Source organism: Hypanus sabinus, chromosome 20 (genome assembly GCF_030144855.1).
Source record: "Hypanus sabinus isolate sHypSab1 chromosome 20, sHypSab1.hap1, whole genome shotgun sequence".
Classification (NCBI taxonomy): domain Eukaryota; kingdom Metazoa; phylum Chordata; class Chondrichthyes; order Myliobatiformes; family Dasyatidae; genus Hypanus; species Hypanus sabinus.
In genome coordinates this window covers 982,995-1,003,103 of record NC_082725.1, presented here as the reverse complement: position 1 = coordinate 1,003,103, position 20,109 = coordinate 982,995, and positions in this window count along the sequence as shown.

The window sequence follows — 20,109 nt, the reverse complement described above, 5'->3', positions numbered from 1 at the left end:
AGCAGGTCAGGCAGAGGGATAAACAGTCGGCATTTCATGACAAAGTCCTGAAGTGTCCCGGCCCGAAATGTTGACTGCTCCTTTTAACGGATGCTGCCCGACCTGCTGAGTTCCTCCAGCTTGTTTGTACGTGTTGATTTGACCACAGCATCTGCAGAGTACTTTGTGTTTGCTAGGCATTTAATGAGACCATTTATCAGGACTGTCAAGGAAGGGGGAAGCCAGAATGAGAACGTGGGGAAAATAAAAGGTGGCAGGTGATAGGTGAAACCTGGTCAAGAGGAAATGGTAAGGGCAGGCGGGATGAAGTGAGAAGCTAGGAGGTGAAAGGTGGAAGAGGTAAATGGCTAAAGGAGGAATCTGATAGGAGACGGTGGTGGAGGAGAGGCACCATAAAATATAGAACAGTACAACACAAAATCAGCCCCTTCGGCCAACAATAGTGTGCTGAACCAATCAAATGGTCAACTAAACTAATCCCTTCTGTCTACACAAAGTCCACAAAGTCCTGAAATTGATGTGTCTATCCAAACATCTTTTAAAAGTCTCTAATGTATCTGCCTCTACCACCACTCCAGACAGTGCATTCCAGGCACCCTCCAGTCTCTATGTAAAACAACATGCCCCTCACATCTCCTTTGAAATTACTCCCTACACCTTAAATGCATGTCCTCTGGTATTAGATATTTCAACTCTGGGAAAAAGGATACTGTCTGTCCACTCTATCTATTGTACTTCCAGTAAGATGGCGACACACTCAGACACTGAGGCTACTCCAGGTCCAATCCAAGATGCATTTATTCATCTTGTAAGTCATTTTTATGATCACAAGTCACTGCTGGATACCAAGAACATCAATTACTGCAGTACTATCCCATCAGCAAGTTGCTCGATAGTGATGGAACTGGACTTATTGTGTATCATTGTTGTGTTGTTTCCTGGGCTTGTTGTATACCACTGTGCCAAGACAGTAGGCGATCCGAACTAGCTGAGTGAGTGATTATCTTGGATGTTTTTATTCAAATCACAAGACTGTTGGACAATGATAACATACAAAACTGCAAGTCCGTTCATTGGCGAGACCAACGGCAGGAGAGCATCGTTTCCTCGGTTATGTCAAGGACTAGGCCTCGGCTGCATATTCATCTTGGACGCAGCAACCTGTTTCAGGTGTCCAAGGGAGAGAGCAGGGCCCACTATGGGGCGTGTTAGAATCCAGACTGGGTTTGGAGCTGGTTCCTTCTGCCAGTGCTACCCTCCAGTGTACGCTCAGTGGAAGGGCAAGCTGGACCAGGACAATGCCACTCAGACACTTGGACTATATTATTGTTATGTTTTTTCTGTGTGACTATATTTTTCTGAAATCTTAACCATATGTGCTGTGTGCTGTTGGTAATGTGTTTTGCACCTTGGCCCCAGAAGAATGTTGTTTTGTTTGTCTATATTCATGTATGATTGAACTTTAATTTGAAATAAGTCTCTCATAATTTATAAAGCTCTATCATATCTCCCCTCAGCCTCTACCGCTCCAGAGAAAGCTATCTAAGTTTGTCCAACCTCTCATGATAGCACCTGCCCTCTAACCTGGGCACATTCTAGTGAACCTCTTCTGCACCCTTGACATCCTTCCTATAATGGGGCAACCAGAACTGTATGCAATACACCCTATCGTCGTTATATGCAAGGGATATATTCCTTGCGGTCGACGTATAATGTGAATAATTACTTAAATGGAGAAAACAGGGATGTGTTCTGGAGGGTTTCCTAAATATGTTTTATCTGTAATTTATTCACATTTTCATACCAATACGACACAAAAGCAGTACCACAAAGCAACATTTGTATTATATCTCATCTATTTAAGGTAATATTCAACATAATAAATCATAGAAAGTTAACATACTAGCGTGTACAGTACTCACCAACAGTGGCAGGTGTGTTCACTCCAGGAGATGAGTGGTTGTTGTGGTGTTGGGCAGCTTTACATGGGTGAGGTGGGTGGTTGTGTGTTGTCAGGATCATCAAGGACAGCAAGGGGTGAAGGAAGACTCACAGAACTCTCACAGACCTGACCTCTTTCCAGGATTCATCAATGTTGTTGATGGCATGTCTGATGTTGAAGGACTTCCACCATTCCCTCACTGTTGGTAAATTCCCAGGATTTTCAAAATCGTCTGTTGCTTGCAGCATCTAGAGATAGTTCACCGTAAAAAATACACCTTGAATGTGAATATCAAACCTTGGTCGAGTGGTTGAATCAGCGATGTTGTGCTAGGCGGCAGGAAACACACTGTTATAATAGGATGAATGCTGTCCAAATGTTTAGGATGGGCCGGTGCATTGTTAAGCAACAAAAGAACTTTAAAGGCAAGATCCTGTTTCCGGCAGTAGCATTCAGCCTCAACAGCAAAATGATTAGCAAACCAACCTTCAAAGTGACCCATGCTTTCTTGTTAGCTGCCCAGTGGACAGGAAGCATATTCTTACTCAAACCCTTAAGATATGCCTTAATACCCTTAATGGTAACCTAAGAGAGGCTTCATCTTACAGTCTCCTTCAGCATTGGAACACATAAGCAAAGTCAATCTATCCTTTGCTACCTTGAAACCTGACACAGTTTTTCATCCTTACCTATGTAAGTGTGTTTTGGCATATGCTTCCAAAAAAGCCCAGTCACATCTGACGCCACCCTGTTTATAATTTCCAACTATTTTTCAAGTGTTAAAGCGGTTCTCTGCCACTTGGCTGATGGCCCAGGACTTGACATCGGATGTTTAGGAGGCATAGTTAAATATTTCAAGCACAAAATCACAGCAGCATAGGTAAAAAACAACAAAAGTTTAAGAGCGCAAGATCGCACATCCATACGTTGCCAAAACCAATGCGAGACTGGCAGGAGTGAGACTGAGGCATGCGCACGTGACTTGTATTGGCGAGAAAGCAGTGTGTTTTGGATGCATATAAGGAGATGTTGGTGGAAATAGGTTCCTCGCATAACTGTGAATCCGCTTAGTCTGAAGATGCATGTAACCAGGATGGGGTGTACTCCAGATGCAGTCTAACTAGAGTTTTATAAAGCTACAACATAATTTCCTAACTTTGAACTCAATGCCTCAACCATTAAAGGCAAGCAGGCCATATGCCTTCTTGGTCACCCTATGAGCCTGTGTAGCTATTTTCAGAGAGTTATAAACTTGGACCTCAAGCTCTCTTTGCTCGTTACATCTGACTCTTTATACTTGACCTTCCAAGATTTGTTCTAGTTAGAAGGAAGGATGGAAATGAAAAGATAAGAGAACTTTGGATGTCCAGAGAGCTGATGAATCTAGTTAAAAAGCTAAAGGAAAAGTATGGAAGGCTTTGGAAGTCTGGATCAAATGAACCACATGAGTATAATGAAGCCAGAAAATAACAAAAGAGAGGAATTAAGAAAATCAGGAGGGGCCTTGGCAAGTGGGATAAAGATGAGTCCCAAGAATTGAATTGAATTGACTTTATTTCTTACATCCTTCACATACATGAGGAGTAAAAATCTTTGTTTCATCTCCATCTAAATGTGCAATGTACAATCATAGTCATTTATAATAATTTATAATAAATTGAATAGTCAATGTAACATAGAAACACACTCAAATCAGCGTGAATTCATCAGCCTGGTGGAAGAAGCTGTCCTGGAGCCCATTGGTCCTGGGTTTTATGCTGCAGTACCGCTTCCCGGATGGTAGCAGCTGGAATAGATTGTGGTTGGGATGGTTTGGGTCCCCAATGATCCTCCAGGCCATTTTTACACACCTGTCCTTGTAAATGTCCTTAATCATGGGAAGTTCACAACTATAGATGTGCTGGGCTGTTCGCACCACTCTCTGCAGAGTCCTGCGATTGAAGGAAGTACAGTTCCCATACCAGGCTATGATGCAGCCAGTCTGGATGCTCTCAGTTGTGCCCCTGTAGAAAGTTCTTAGGTTTTGGGGAGCCATACCAAGACATTCCATGCATACATCAAGAGCAAGAGGATAACCAGGGAGAGGCTTCCCGGGATGCTGCCTGGTTTAGAGGGCATGTGTAGTCGTGAGAGGCTCAATAAACTTGGGTTCTTTTCTCTGGAGAGCCAAAGGCTGAGGGGAGATCTGATAGAGATTTATAAGATTATGAGAGGCATAGAGTAGACAGAAAGTGTCTGTTTTCCAGGGTTGAAATGTCTAATACCAGAGGGTATGCATGGAAGATCAGAGGGGTAGGTTCAAGGGGAATGTGAGGGGTAAGTTTTTTACTCAGAGAGTGGTGGATGCCTGGAATGTGCTGCCTGGTATAGTGATAGAGGAAAATACATTAAAGACTTTTAATGTTTGGATAGGTACATGGATGTAAGGAAGATGCAGGGATATGGACATGATGTATGTAGGTGGGATTACTGTTTAGGTGGTGATTTGCTTTTTAGCTTATTCAGTACAACATTTTGGGCCAAATGGCTTGTTCCTGTGCTGTCCTGTTCTATGTTCAAGGTGCAACACTTACTGGGTTAAACTCTATCTGCCATTTCTTTGCCCATATCTACAAATGATCTATATCCCACTGTATTCTTTGCCAGTCTTCTATGTTATCCACAACACCACCAATCTTCATATCATCTGCAAACTTACTAGCCCACCAATCTACATTTTCTTCCAGGCTGTTTATATACATCGCAAACAGCAGTGATCCCAGTACAGATCCCTGTGGAACACCACTAATCATAGAACTCCAGCTAGAATAAATCCCGTAAACCACCACCACCAACAGCTAACTCACCTTGGATCCATGCACCTTGATCTTCTGGATGAGCCTCCCATGTGGGACCTTGTCAAATGACTTATCAAATCCATGTAGAGAACATCCACAGCTCTATCTTCATAATCTCCCTTGTCACTTCTTCAAAAAACTTAATCAAATTAGTAAGATAATTGCCACACACAAAGCATTCCTAATTAGGCCATGGCTTTCCAAATGCTGATAAATCCTATCCCTAAGAATTCTCTCCAGGATTATCCCTATTTCCTTCTTGATTAATGAAACAACATTAGCTACTTGCCAGTCCTCCGGGACCTCACCTGTGGCTAGAGAAGACACAAAGCTATTGGTTAAGGACCCAGAGGGAGGCGATAGGCAATTGAAAGTGTTGTCCTATATCCTATGAAGAAAGATTAAGCAAAGTGGAATGAGTGGGATATTGCTGGAATTACCTAACAGATCAGGTAGCATTTGTGGTGGGAAAAGCATATTTAATAGTTTATAGGCTCCCTGTAAATTTTGCTGAAAACTTATCAACTTGACTGATCTCTGGAATATTTTTGAGTTTTAATGCTGTTCTCATGTTCATTTTTCCCAATGCTGTATTCAGGCAGGGACAATAAATAGGAAGTAACATTTGCACCAGGGAAATGCTAGACAATGACTATTACATACAATTTGAATGCCTTTTATGTTATTGATCATTACATTTTTAATTTTAGTATTTTCAGATGAATAACAAATAAGAACTTTTTGGTCTCCTGGATTTTGTGACTGCAACTGGGGTGGGTAATGGGATCCAAGAGAGACAGACAGACATACTTTATTGATCCCGAGGGAAATTGGGTTTCGTTACAGCCGCACCAACCAAGAACAGTGAAGAAATATAGCAAAATAAAACCATAAATAATTAAATAATAATAAGTTAATCATGATCACTGGAAATAAGTCCAGGACCAGCCTATTGGCTCAGGGTGTCTGACACTCTGAGGGAGGAGTTGTAAAGTTTGATGGCCACAGGTAGGAATTACTTCCTGTGCCGCTCAGAGTTACATCTAGGTGGAATGAGTCTCTGGCTGAATGCACTCCTGTGCCTAACCAGTACATTATGGAGTGGATGGGAGTCATTGTCCAAGATGGCATGCAACTTGGACAGCATCCTCTTTTCAGACACCACCGTCAGAGAGTACAGTTCCACCCCACAACATCACTGGCCTTACGAATGAGTTTGTTGATTCTGTTGGTGTCTGCTACCCTCAGCCTGCTGCCCCAACACACAACAGCAAACATGATAGCACTGGCCACCACAGCCTCATAGAACATCTTCAGCATCTTCCAGCAGATGTTAAAGGACCTTAGTCTCCTCAAGAAATAGAGACGGCTCTGACCCTTCTTGTAGACAGCCTCAGTGTTCTTTCACCAGTCCAGTTTATTGTCCATTCGTATCCCCAGGTATTTGTAATCCTCCACTATATCCACACTGACCCCTTGGATGGAAACGGGGTCACTGGTGCCTTAGCCCTCCTCAGGTCCACCACCAGCTCCTTAGTCTTTCTCACATTAAGCTGCAGATGATTCTGCTTGCATCATGTGACAAAGTTTCTCACCGTAGCCCTGTACTCAGCCTTATCTCCCTTGCTGATGCATCCAACTATGGCAGAGTCATCAGAAAACTTCTGATGAAGTTTTGGAGGAACTTCAGTCTTGAGCTTGGCCAACAGGTCTAAGATTCTTGCTCCTTGTGCAAATGAGAGTGGAGCCATAGGAAAGATGAGCAACTAAACTCTGGCACTGTAGCTCAGGGAGCCACTCAAGAGGGGAGAAAGAAGAGAAATGTAGTGGTAATTGGGGATAGTATAGTCAGGGGAAAAGGAGAGTTCTCTGTCATGAGGATAGAACGTCCTGAAAGCTGTGTTGCCTGCCTGGTGACCGGGTTTGGGACATCTTATCTGACCTGCAGAGGAATTTGCAGGGGGAGGGGAAAGAACCAGTTGTCATGGTCCATGTGGGTACCAACGGCATAGAATGAGGGAAGAGGTTCTGCTGAGGGAATTTGAGCAGCTAGGGACTAAATTAAAGAGCAGAACTAAAAAGGTAGTAATCTCTGGAAATTGGCATAGGATCAAGATGATTAGAGAGTTAAGTAAGTGGCTCAAGGATTGATGTGGGAAAAGTGGGTTTGAATTGATGGAAAATTGGCACCAATATTGCAGAAGGAGGGAACTGTACCAATGGAACAGGCTCCACCTGAACCGCGATGGGACCTGGATCCCAGCAAATCATATAACTAGGGCAGTGGGTAGGACTTTAAACTAAATAGTGGGGGGTGCATTCAACAGATTGGAGAAGTATGGATAAAGTATAAAAGAAAAGTGTGGATAAAGATAAAGAAAAAACAAAAGATAAAAAAAGAGAAAATTAAGAGTGGTGACAAGTCAAGTGCAAAAGAGTAAAAGTTTACAAGATTTTAAAAGCACAATGAGTGTAAGTGCACATAGTATTCTAAACAAGCTTAGTGAACTTGTGGCTCAAATCAGTACAAAGAGGTATGATTTAGAGATGTGGTTGCAGGGTGGAGAGGACTGGGAATTAAATATCCAAGGATATCAGGTAATACAGAAGGATAGGTAGGAAGGATGGGCAGTGTGGACAGGGCCAACAGAATTAACCTGTTTTCAACAGATTTGACACTGTGGCCCCTGCCCATTCCCCACATGATTCATTTGTTGTTGACCCCCAATCAACACATACTCCACTCTCTGCTCCTACCCCTCCTTACAGCCACCCCCCTCCACTCTGCTCTCGTGACTACACCCCTCTCTCACCTGAAACCACCATGGTTTCACCACAGTGAAGCACGGTGGGCTTCACAGCTGAACAGGTGAGAAGACAGCTGAAATGTCTCCACCTAAGCAAGGCTGCAGGCCCGGATGGTGTCAGCCCCAGGGTGCTCAAAGCCTGTGTCCCCCAGCTATGTGGAGTACTTCACCATGTCTTCAACCTGAGCCTGGGTCTCCAGAGGGTTCCTGTGCTGTGGAAGATGTCCTGCCTTGATCCTGTACCGAAGACGCTGCGCCCCAGTGGCTCCAATGACTACTGACCGGTGGCATTGACCTCCCATATCATGAAGACCCTGGAGAGATTTGTTCTAGAGCAGCTCCGGCCTATGGTTAGGCCACACTTAGAACCCCTCCAGTTTGCCTATCAGCTCTGACTAGGAGTTGAGGATGCCATCGTCTACCTGCTGAACCGTGTCTACGCCCACCTGGACAAGCCAGCGAGCACAGTAAGGGTCATGTTTTTTGACTTCTCCAGTGCTTTCAACACTATCCGCCCTGCTCTGCTGGGTGAGAAGCTGACAGTGCAGGTGGATGCTTCCCCGGTGTCATGGATTATTGATTACCTGACTGGCAGACCACAGTACGTGCACTTGCAACACTGTGTGTCAGACAGTGTGGTCAGCAGCACTGGGGCTCCACAGGGGACTGTCCTGTCTCCCTTTCTCTTCACCATCTACACCTCAAATGTCAGCTACAACACAGAGTCTTGCCATCTTTAGAAGTTTTCTGGTAACTCTGCCATAGTTGGATGCATCAGCAAGGGAGATGAGGCTGAGTACAGGGCTACGGTGGGAAACTTTGTCACATGGTGTGAGCAGAATCATCTGCAGCTTAAAGTGAAAAAGACTAAGGAGCTGGTAGTGGACCTGAGGAGGGCTAAGGCACCAGTGACCCCATTTCCATCCAAGGGGTCAGTGTGGATATGGTGGAGGATTACAAATACCTGGGGATACGAATGGACTGGTCAAAGAACACTGAGGCTGTCTACAAGAAGGGTCAGAGCCGTCTCTATTTCTTGAGGAGACTAAGGTCCTTTAACATCTGCTGGACGATGCTGAGGATGTTCTATGAGGCTGTGGTGGCCAGTGCTATCATGTTTGCTGTTGTGTGCTGGGGCAGCAGGCTGTGGGTAGCAGACACCAACAGAATCAACAAACTTATTTGTAAGGCCAGTGATGTTGTGGGGGTGGAACTGGACTCTCTGACGGTGGTGTCTGAAAAGAGGATGCTGTCCAAGTTGTATGCCATCTTGGACAATGACTCCCATCCACTCCATAATGTACTGGTTGGGCACAGGAGTACATTCAGCCAGAGACTCATTCCACCGAGATGTAACACTGAGTATCATAGGAAGTCATTCCTATCTGTGACCATCAAACTTTACAACTCCTCCCTCTGAGTGTCAGACACCCTGAGCCAATAGGCTGGTCCTGGACTTATTTCCACTTGGCATGATTAAATTATTATTATTTAATTACTTATGGTTTTATATTGCTATATTTCTTCACTATTCTTGGTTGGTGCGGCTGTAACGAAACCCAATTTCCCTCTGCATCAATAAAGTATGTCTATCTGTCTGTCTGTCTGTAAGGGAGGTGGGGTAGCGCTCTTAATTAAAGATGAGATCAGGGTGATAGTGAGATGATATATGATAAAAGAAGTAGAATGTTAAATCCATCTGGGTAGAGATTAGGAATAGTAAAGGGGGAAAAAATTGCTGGTGGGAGTTGTCTATCAGCCACCAAATAATATCATTACAGGGACACGGGCAATAAACAGAGAAATATCTGAGGCACATAACAATGGAACAGTAGTTATCATAGGGAACTTTAACTTGCACATAGATTTGGTGAATCAAATTGGTCGAGTCAGTCTTGAGAAGGACTTCAGAGAATGCATCTGTGATGGCTTTCTTGAACAGCACGTTACTGAACCTACATGTGGAATGTGCTATCTTAGATCTAGTCCTGTGCAATGAAACATGTACAATTAGTGATCTTGTAGTTAGGGATCCTCTTGGATCGAGTGATCAGAGTATGATTGAATTTCTCATACAAATGGAGGGTTCAATAGTTCAATCTAAAACCAGTGTATTATGCTTAAATAAGGGAGGCTACAATGGGATGAGGGGGGAGTTGGATAGGGCAGACTGGGAACACAGGCTATTTGATGGGCCAGTTGAGGAACAGTGGAAGACTTTCAAAGAGATTTTTCAGGGTGCTCAACAAAAGTCTATTCCAGTTAAAAGCAATTACAGTAAGGGTGGGGAGAGCCAGCCTTGGATAACTCAGGAAATAAAAGAAGACACCAAACTAAAAGTTCGTGCAAACAAAGTCGCCAAGAGTTGTGGGAAACTGGACAACTGGGAAAACTTTAAAAAGCAACAAAGTACCACTAAGCGAGCAATAAAGAAAGGGAAGCTAGATTATGAAAATAAGTAGTACAAAATATAAAAATAGATAGCAACAGTTCTTATAATTATATAAAGCAGATATAGGTGGCTAAAGTGAATGTAGGACACTTGGAGAATGAGAAGGGGGTATTGATATTGGGTAATGAGGAAATGGCAAAGGCTTTAAATGACCATTTTGGGTTGGTCTTCATGGTGGAGAATGCATCTAACATGCCAAAGAGAGATGTTATGGATGCAATGGGAGGTGAGGACTTCGATACAATAGCTATCACTAAAGAGTAGTGCTGAGCAAACTTGTGGGTCTGAAGATAGATACTTCCCCTAGTTCATATGGAATGCATCCCAGGGTACTGAAAGAAATGGCAGAAGTTATAGTTGAAGCTTTGGTGATAATTTACCAAAATTCTCTGGACTCTGCTGGGAATTGTCCAAATTCCCAGCAGATTTGAAGGAGGTGAATGTCACTCCACTGTTCAAAAAATGATGTAGGCAAAAGGCAGGTAACTATAGGCCAGTTAGTTTAACATCTGTATTTGGGAAAATGCTTGAAGCTATCATTAAAAAAAGAAATAGCGAGGCATCTGGAATGAAATGGATCAATCAGACATACAAAGTATGGATTCAGCAAAGGTAGACCCTGTTTGACAAACTTACTGGAGTTCTTTGAGGATATAACGGATATAGAGGGGAATAGATGAATATATTATTTACTTGGGTTTCCAGAAGATATTCAATAAGGTGCCACATAAAAGATTTATCCATAAGATAAGGATGTATATAGTTTGGGGTGATGTATTAACATGGATAGAGGATTAGTTAACCAATAGAAAGCTGGAAGTTGGGATACATGGGTGTTACTCTGACTGGCAATCAGCGGTGAGCAGTGTGCCACAGGGGTCAGTGCTGGGCCTGCAATTATAAAACCATAAGATACAGGAGCAGAATTAGGCCATTCAGCCTATCAAGTGTGCTCTGCCATTCAATCATGGGCTGATCCAATTCTTCCAGTCCTCTCCCCTCCCCTACTCTCTCCCCATATCCTTTGATGCCCTGGCTAATCAAGAACTTATCTATCTTTTCCTTAAATGCACCCAATGACTTGGCCTCCACAACTGCCCATGGCAACAAATTCCACAGATTTACCACCATCTGACCAAAGTAATTTCTCCACATCCCTGTTCTAAGTGGACGTCCTTCAATACTGAAATCATGCCCTCTTGTCCTAAACTCCCCTACCATGGGAAATAACTTTACCATATCTAATCTGTTCATGCCTTTTAACATTCGGAATGTTTCTATAAAGTCCCCCCTCATTCTCCTGAACTCCAGGGAATACAGCCCAAGAGCTGCCAGACATTCCTCATATGGTAAACCTTTCATTCCTGGAATCATTCTCATGAATCTTCTCTGAACCCTCTCCAATATCAGTACATCCTTTCTAAAGTAAAAAGCCCAAAACTGCACACAATACTCCAAGTGTGGTCTCACGAGTGCCTTATAGAGCCTCAACATCACATCACTGCTCTTATATTCTGTACCTCTAGAAATGCACTCACATTGACAGTGATGAAATGCTTTGAGAGGTTGGTCATGACTAGACTGAACTCTTGCCTCAGCAAGGACCTGGACCTATTGCAACTTGCCTATTGCCACAAAAGGTCAACAGCAGATGCAATCTCATTGGTTTTCCACACAGCTTTAGTCCACCTGGACAACACAAACACCTACGTCAGGATGCTGTTCATCGACTATAGCTCAGCATTTAATACCATTATTCCCACAATCCTGATTGAGAAGTTGAAGAACCTGGGCTCTGTATCTCCCTCTACAAATGGATTCTCAACTTCCTATCCGGAAGACCATAATCAGTGTGGATTGGTGATAACATATCCTCAACACTGACGACCAACACTGGTGCACCTTGGGTGTGTGCTTAGCCCACTGCTCTACTCTCTATATACTCATGACTGTGCAGCTAGGTATAGCTCAAGTATCACCTATAAATTTGCTAACGATACAACCATTGTTGGTAGAATCTCAGGTAGTGATGAGAGGGCATACAGGAGTGAGATATGCCAGTGGTGCGCAGGTGGAACAGGTCAAAAGCTTTAAGTTCCTTGGTGTGAATATCACAAATGACCTGACTTGGTCTAACCAAGCAGAGTCCACTGCCAAGAAGGCCCACCAGCACCTTTACTTCCTGAGAAAGCTGAAGAAATTTGGCCTGTCCCCTAAAACCCTCACTAATTTTTATAGATGCACCATAGAAAGCATTCTCTAGGGTGCTTCACAACCTGGTATGGAAGTTGTCCTGTCCAAGACCGGAAGAAGCTGCAGAAGATCATGAACACAGGCCAGTACATCACACAAACCAATCTTCCATCCTTGGACTCACTTTACACTGCATGCTGTCGGAGCAGTGCAGCCAGGATTATCAAGGACACGACCCACCCAGCCAACACACTTTTTATCCCTCTTCCCTCTAGGAGAAGGTTCAGGAGCTTGAAGATTCATACGGCCAGATTTGGGAACAGCTTCTTTCCAACTGTGATAAGACTGCTGAATGGATCCTGACCTGGATCTGGGCTGTACCTTCCAAATATCCGGACCTGACTTGCACTACCTTACTACCCTTTTTCATTTCCTAATTATGATTTATAATTTACATTTTTATTATATTTGCTTCAGTTTGTACTCCAGGGAGCACGAAGTGCAGAATCAAATATTGTTGTGATGATTGTGTAACACTTACCCAAAAGGCTGGTATATGTCTAAGGGAAAAGGAGATCCAGCCACACACCAACCCCAACTGCCGTACACGCAGGTGCTGTGAGAATCGAGTTTATGCCTCGCGCCGCCCACAGTATCAACTTCACACCAAATACCATTATGAAGTACACTTTAAAGAGTTTACTAACATTAACCAAAGAAGGATTAGGCAATACAATATATATATACAAGGAACAAAAAAACAAAAGGCGCCAACTTATCAAAGTTCAGTCAGTGTAGGGCACATCGTAGGAGCTCAATCAACGAACCAACGACCTATCCAACAGCCACGCCATCGCACCTGGGACCACCCCGGTGGTCTTACGAGCAGTCCAGCGCACGTCCACCTTCCTCGGCATCTTCCTCCCAACTCCCCTCACACCAAAAACCCGCGAAAACCCCTCCCCCAAGTTCCCAGCCTCACAAGACACAATAACATTCCCCATTGATTAACAAATGAATACAATTACCATATCAGCCATTTTTAAGCGAGACATCGGCGAGAGAAACACTTGTCAGACAAAGAAGCATTCCTACTCGTAACAAACCAAAGAAGCCATTTTGAGTAACATACACAGGACATTGTACATTCTCTCCCCACCAGCAAATGTCATGCCCTCATGGCATTACTAGTGTAACCCCCTGGGTCGCCTCAGGCTCGCTCAGCTTATTCTCGTCTAGGGGGAGCAGCCTTCGGCCCCGCCAACTGGGTAATCAGCTGGTGTGGATGCTGTGTGATGTCCCCCCCTCGCCCAAAAACAGACAGTACACCATAAGCGATTAAATGAATATAATTTATAAAGGTTACTATAACTAAGTGATTAATAATGATACAGTATATATGAAGAAAAAAATAAAGAAAAGGTGCCAAACTTATCAAAGTCCAAACCACATTGGAGCTCAATTACTGAAGTCTTCTGGGCACCATTCGATCCGCTCCGAACTCCTCGACTCGCAGCTCAGGACTCTCCGAAGTGGTCAACCAACCACATCTAGCTTCATCCCCCCTCCTCGGAGTACCTTCTGGCCTCGGACCCCCGCTTGGGGTCCGTTCCTCGCCCAGCTTACAGCATCGCGTCCTCTCTCTCAACTCCCTCGCGCCGATCTCCCAAAAGCCCGTCAATAATAGCTTACAGACTCAGAAGAAAGAACAACATTAATCCCCATTTGGTTTACAAAGGAATACAATTCTCGTTATCAGTAAATTTTAACCCAAACAAGCTTCCAGCACTCTCTCACAACAAAGAAGCATTCCTGCTAGTTAACAAAACAAAGAAGCCCTTTTGATTACATACACAGTAACAAAGAAAAAAGAAGAAACCCCCTTTACACTAGAGTTCCCCAAAGCTTCTTGCAACACACAAAACCCAACCCAGGTGCAGAAAGCAGTGACATAACTACCCAGAGCAGTAGAAATCACACTCGGTTCTCCCGGTACCACATGTCAACCGCTCCGGGGGGCGCCTAATCCTCTGAGATCTCCATACCCCTTCTGCCCCACTGGGCTCCCTCGTTACCTGTGAACCCACTGTCTTGGACACCCCAGGTCTACCTGACAGACCCTCACCCCCTTCCTCACGGGGATCCTCCCTCACCTGAGATCTCTCCGGCTCACGCTCGGGTTCCACCCTCTCTCCCACCAATGTTGGTTGCCTCTCCATCTGACCCTCAAGACCTTCCCTCATCTCACCCAATTCAGTATGGGAAGGGCCAGGAGTCTCCTCTCTTGGTACTGGAGCACCAGCGAATGGGAACAGGGGCCACTCATCTGAGTCGTCTTCTTCCAAATCAGTAGCCATTCCCGGGTGAGGGACCCATCCCCGCTCTTCAGCAGCGGGCTCTTCCCTTTCTCCGCGCCCTCGCAGAGTCCTTGTACTAGGCGTAACCTCCCACTCGGGCTCCTTATCCACCTGCACCACTTGACCCAGTGGCAGCAGGTGATTCCTATGGAGTACCTTGATAGGCCCTTTCCCATCCTCAGGTTTCACCCTGTAAACTGGCAGGTTCGGCATCTGGCTCTCTATTACATAGGGGCTAGCCGCCCATCAATCTGCCAACTTGTGCTTACCAGGGAGTCCCAAATTCCGTAAAAGGACCCGGTCGCCCGGCAATAATTGGACAAACTTCACCTTTCGATCACACTGCATCTTATTCCTCTGATTTTGTTTGGTAGCCGCCACCTCAGCCAACTCGTATGCCAGCTGTAACTCCCTCTTCATGTCGGACACATACTTTAGATGGGACTTCCCGGGTAATTCACCCACTCCACCCCCAAAACACAAGTCAATGGGCAACCTCGCTTCCCGCCCAAACATCAGATAATAGGGCGAATACCCTGTAGCATCATTGCAAGTACAATTGTAACAGTGAACCAATTGTCCAATATGACGACTCCACCTGCTTTTCTGCCCAATCTCCAGCGTCCCGAGCATATCCAACAGGGTCCTGTTGAACCTCTCTGACTGAGGATCTCCCTGTGGGTGATAAGGGGTAGTCCTGGATTTCTCAACCCCAAGCATAGTCAGTAATTCATGGATAAGGCGGCTCTCAAAGTCCCGCCCCTGATCACTATGGATTCACCTGGGAAGGCCGTAATGCACAAAATACTTCTCCCATAACACCTTCGCCACTGTCGTCGCCTTCTGATCCTTAGTGGGAAATGCCTGAAGATAGCGAGTGTAATGATCAGTGATGACTAAGACATTCGCGGTGTTGCTGGTGTCAGGCTCAATCGACAGGAAATCCATACATACCAGGTCCAGAGGTCCCGCACTCTGCAGGTGCGACAATGGAGCCACCAACGCTGGCAGGGTCTTCCTCCGGATGCAACGACTGCATCCACTACAGTATTCTTCGACTTCCCCCCCTCATCCGGGGCCAGTAGAACTGGTCTTTGAGTAACTCATAGGTCTTTTCCACCCCCAAGTGTCCAGAATCAACATGTAAGGCCTGGAGTACAGCCTGCCGATACTCCTCCGGCAGGACCAGTTGCCAACAGTGGGGTTGGTCCAGAGGCGCCGTTACCCGGTACAAGATTTGGTTCTTTAACTTTAACTGAGACCACTCCTTCAACAACAGAGACACGAATGGGTGTTTCGCCTTCTCAGCCAACGCCCCATCCCCCGTCTCGACCGCTCTCCACACTGTGCCAATGCCCGGGTCATTTTGCTGAGCAGTTGCCACTTCCCCCGGACTCAGTTCCGGCAACTGTTTAGTCCGCAGTGCGGTCAGGTCACAGTAAGCTAGGGGTATGGCATCGTCAAAAACCCCCAAATGGTCCATGGCTCATTCCAGCCTCCCCCTTCCCTCGGCCTTCACTGTGATAGCAAACTGACACATCGCCTTCACTCCAGGGGCAGAGATAATCTCCCACTCCTTGTCCCTCTCCTGTTCCCCCGGCTCCCGACGTGACAAAGCATCCGCATCGACATTCTTGCTTCTGGGGCGGTACCTCAGGCTGAAATCATATACCGACAAGGCCACCAGCCACCGATGTCCTGTGGCATCCAGCTTCGCCGAAGTCAAAATATAAGTGAGGGGATTGTTATCCGTTCTCACCTCAAACTTGGCTCCGTATAGGTAATCGCCCAGAGCGCCCACTTTCTGGGGTCTCAGCCAGGTGGTCACGGCCTCTATCTTAGTTGGATCAGTAGCCACTCCCTCTCGCGAAATGATATGGCCAACGTAGCTAACCGATGACTTGCAGAACTGGCATTTGTCCAGGGAAAGCTTCAACCCTTCTTCATTAATCCGGCCCAACACCTTCAACAGCCTCTCCTCATGTTTCTCCAAAGTCGATCCAAACACTATCAAATCGTCCAGGTACACCGACACTTCTAACAGATGCATATCCCCCACAGTTCTCTCCATGAGCCTCTGGAAGGTGGCTGGGGCATTTGTTCGAACTGAAAGAACCCCAGCAGGCAGATAAAAGCGGTCTTCTCTTTATCGCCCACACTCATCGGGATCTGGTAATACCCACTTCTTAAGTCCAGCACACTGAACCATTCGCACCGCTCAGGCAGGCCAAAGCATCCTCAACTCTTGGGACAGTATATTGATCAGGGACAGTTCGCCGATTCAACGTCCTGTAGTCAACACACATGCACACTCTCCCATTCTTCTTCTGTGCAACCACTATTGGGGACGCATAAGGACTTCGGGACTCAGCTATGATTCCGGCCTCCTTCAACTTGCACAAGTGCAGCCGCACGTCCTCAACATCTGCCGGAGCCAGTCGCTGGAATCTCTCTCAGAACGGGGTGTCCTCTGTCACCCGGATGGTGTGGCGAGTGCTTTTGGAGCAGACAACATCAAACTCGCTCCGAGAAAAAACAGCTTCCATCTTCAGCATCTGCCTGCCTGCGCGATTCCACCGCCCCTGACAATTCAATCCCGGATGAGCCCCCACAAATGTAACACTTACCCAAAAGGCTGGTATATGTCTAGGGGAAAAGGAGATCCAGCCACACACCAACCCCAACTCCTGTACACGCAGGTGCTGTGAGAATCGAGTTTATGCCTCGCACCGTGCAGGTGCTGTGAGAATCGAGTTTATGCCTCGCGCCCGCCAACAGTATCAAATCCACAACAAATACCGTTATGAAATACACTTTAAAGAGTTTACTAAAATTAAAAGAGTATTAGGCAATACAATATATATATAAGGAAAAAAACAAAAGGCACCAACTTATCAAAGTTCAGTCTGTTTAGTGCACTCGTTGGAGCTCAACCATCGAACCATTCGACCCTTCATCACTTGCCTCCGACTTCCACGTCTTCCACCCTGGACTCCCTGGTGGTCTTCCGAGCGCACGTCCACCTCCCTCGGCGTCTTTCTCCCGATTCCCCTCACACCAAAAACCCTCGAAAACCCCTCCCCTAAGTTCCCAGCATCACAAGACACAATAACATTCCCCATTGATTAACAAATGAACACAATTACCATATCAGCCATTTTAAAGCGAAACAACAGTGAGCGAAACACTTGTCAGACAAAGAAGATTGTAACAAACCAAAGAAGATTGTATGCTCTAGTATCAATTGTTTGGTGACAATAAAGTAAAGTAAGTAGAAAGAACTGATTGTGGACTTCAGGAAGGGTAAGATGAAGGAACACATACCAATCCTCATAGAAGGATCAGAAGTGAAGAGAGTGAGCAGCTTCAAGTTCCTGGGTGTCAAGATCTCTAAGGATCTAACCTGGTCCCAACATACGTAGTTATAAAGCAGGCAAGGCAGTGGCTATACTTTATTAGGAGTTTAAAGAGATTTGGCATGTCAACAAATACACTCAAAAACTATACTATTTGTACCATGGAGAGCATTCTGACAGGCTGCATCACTGTTTGGTATGGAGGGGCTACTGCACAGGACCAAAAGAAGCTGCAGAAGGTTGTAAATCTAGTCAGCTCCATCTTGGGTACTAGCTTACAAAGTGCCCTGGAGATTTTTAAGGAGCAGTGTCTCAGAAAGGCAGCGTCCATTAATAAGGACCTCCAGTACCCAGGGCTTGCCTGTTTCTCACTATTACCATCAGGTAGGAGGTATAGAAGGCTGAAGGCACACATTCAGTGATTCAGAAACAGCTTCTTCCCCTCTGCCATCTGATTCCTAAATGGAGATTGAATCTTTGGACACTACCTCACTTTTTTTAATATACAATATTTCTGTTTTTGCACATTTTTAAAAAACTATCCAATATACATAATTGATTTACTTGCTTATTTATTATTTTTTTTCTCTGCTAGATTATGTATTGCATTGAACCACTGCCTTACAAGCCTGATTGAATTTTTTGAGGATGTGATGAAACACATTGATGAAGGTAGAGCCGTAGATGTAGTGTATAATGCAGGTTGACTCTGGTTAAGAAGGCATATGATGCATTGGCCTTCATCAATCATGGGATTGAGTTTAAGAGCTGCGAAGAAATGTTGCAGCTATATAGGACCCTGGTCAGACCCCACTTGGAGTACTGTGCTCAGTTCTGGTTGCCTTACTACAGGAAGGATTTGGAAACCTTAGAAAGCGTGCAGAGGAGATTTACAAGGATGTTGCCTGGATTGGGGAGCATGTCTTATGAGAATAGGTTGAGTGAACTCGGTCTTTTCTCCTTGGAGCAACAGAGGATGAGAGATGACCTGATAGAGGTGTATAAGATGATGAGAGGCATTGATCGTGTGGACAGTCAGAGGCTTTTTCCCAGGGCTGAGATGACTAACATAAGAGGGCAGTTTTAAGGTTATTTGGAAGTAGGTACAGAGAAGATGTCAGTGGTAAGTTTTTTACACAGAGAGTGGTTAATGCATGGAATGGGCTCCTGGTGACAGTGGTGGAGGCAGATATGATAGGGTCTTTTAAGAGACTCCTGGATAGGCACATGGAGCTTAGAAAAATAGAAGGCTATTGGTAACCCTTGGTAATTTCTAAGGTAAGGACATGTTCAGCACAGCTTTGTGGGCCTGTATTGTAATGTAGGTTTTCTATGTTTCTAAAATAGAGGCAGGAAAGTTGTTTCCACTGGAAGGTGAAACTGGAACTATGGGACATAGCCTCAATATTTGGGGGAGTAGATTTAAGGTGGAGATGAGGAGAATCTGCTTTTCCCAGAGAGTGGTGAATCTGTGGAATTCTCTGCCCAATGAAGCTGTGGAGGCTCCTCAGTAAATATATTTAAGACAAGGTTGCATAGTAGGGGAATTAAGAGTTATGGGGAAAAGGCAGGTAGGTGGAGATGAGTCCATGGCCAGATCAGCCATGATCTTACTGAATGGCAGAGCAGGCTGAATGGGCCAGATGGCCTACTCCTACTCCTATTTTTTATATTCTACCACTAATCCTTTTCCACTTTTGCGCTTGCTCCTTTCACCCACGTTCAAAGTAAATTTATTATCAAAGTACATATATGTCATCATATACAACCCTGCAATTCATTTTCTTGCAGGCATACTCAATAAATCCAATAACAATAATAGAGTCAATAAAAGACTGTACCAGCAGGGCAATCAATCAACCAATCAGGAAAAAAAACAACAAAATGTGCAAATACAAAAAAGAGCAATAAATATTGAGAACATGGGAGGAATAATCCTTAAAAGCGACTCCATTGGTTGTAGGAACTGTTCAGTAATGGGGCAAGTGAAGTTATGACCTCTGGTCCAAGAGCCTGGTGGTTGAGGGGTTCTGTTCTTGAACTTGCTGGTATGAGCATGAAAAGAGTATGATATGAGTAGTGGGGATCCCTGATGATGGATGCAGCTTTCCTTCAACAGTGTTACATGTAGATGTGCTCAATGATGGGGAGGGCTTTACCCACCC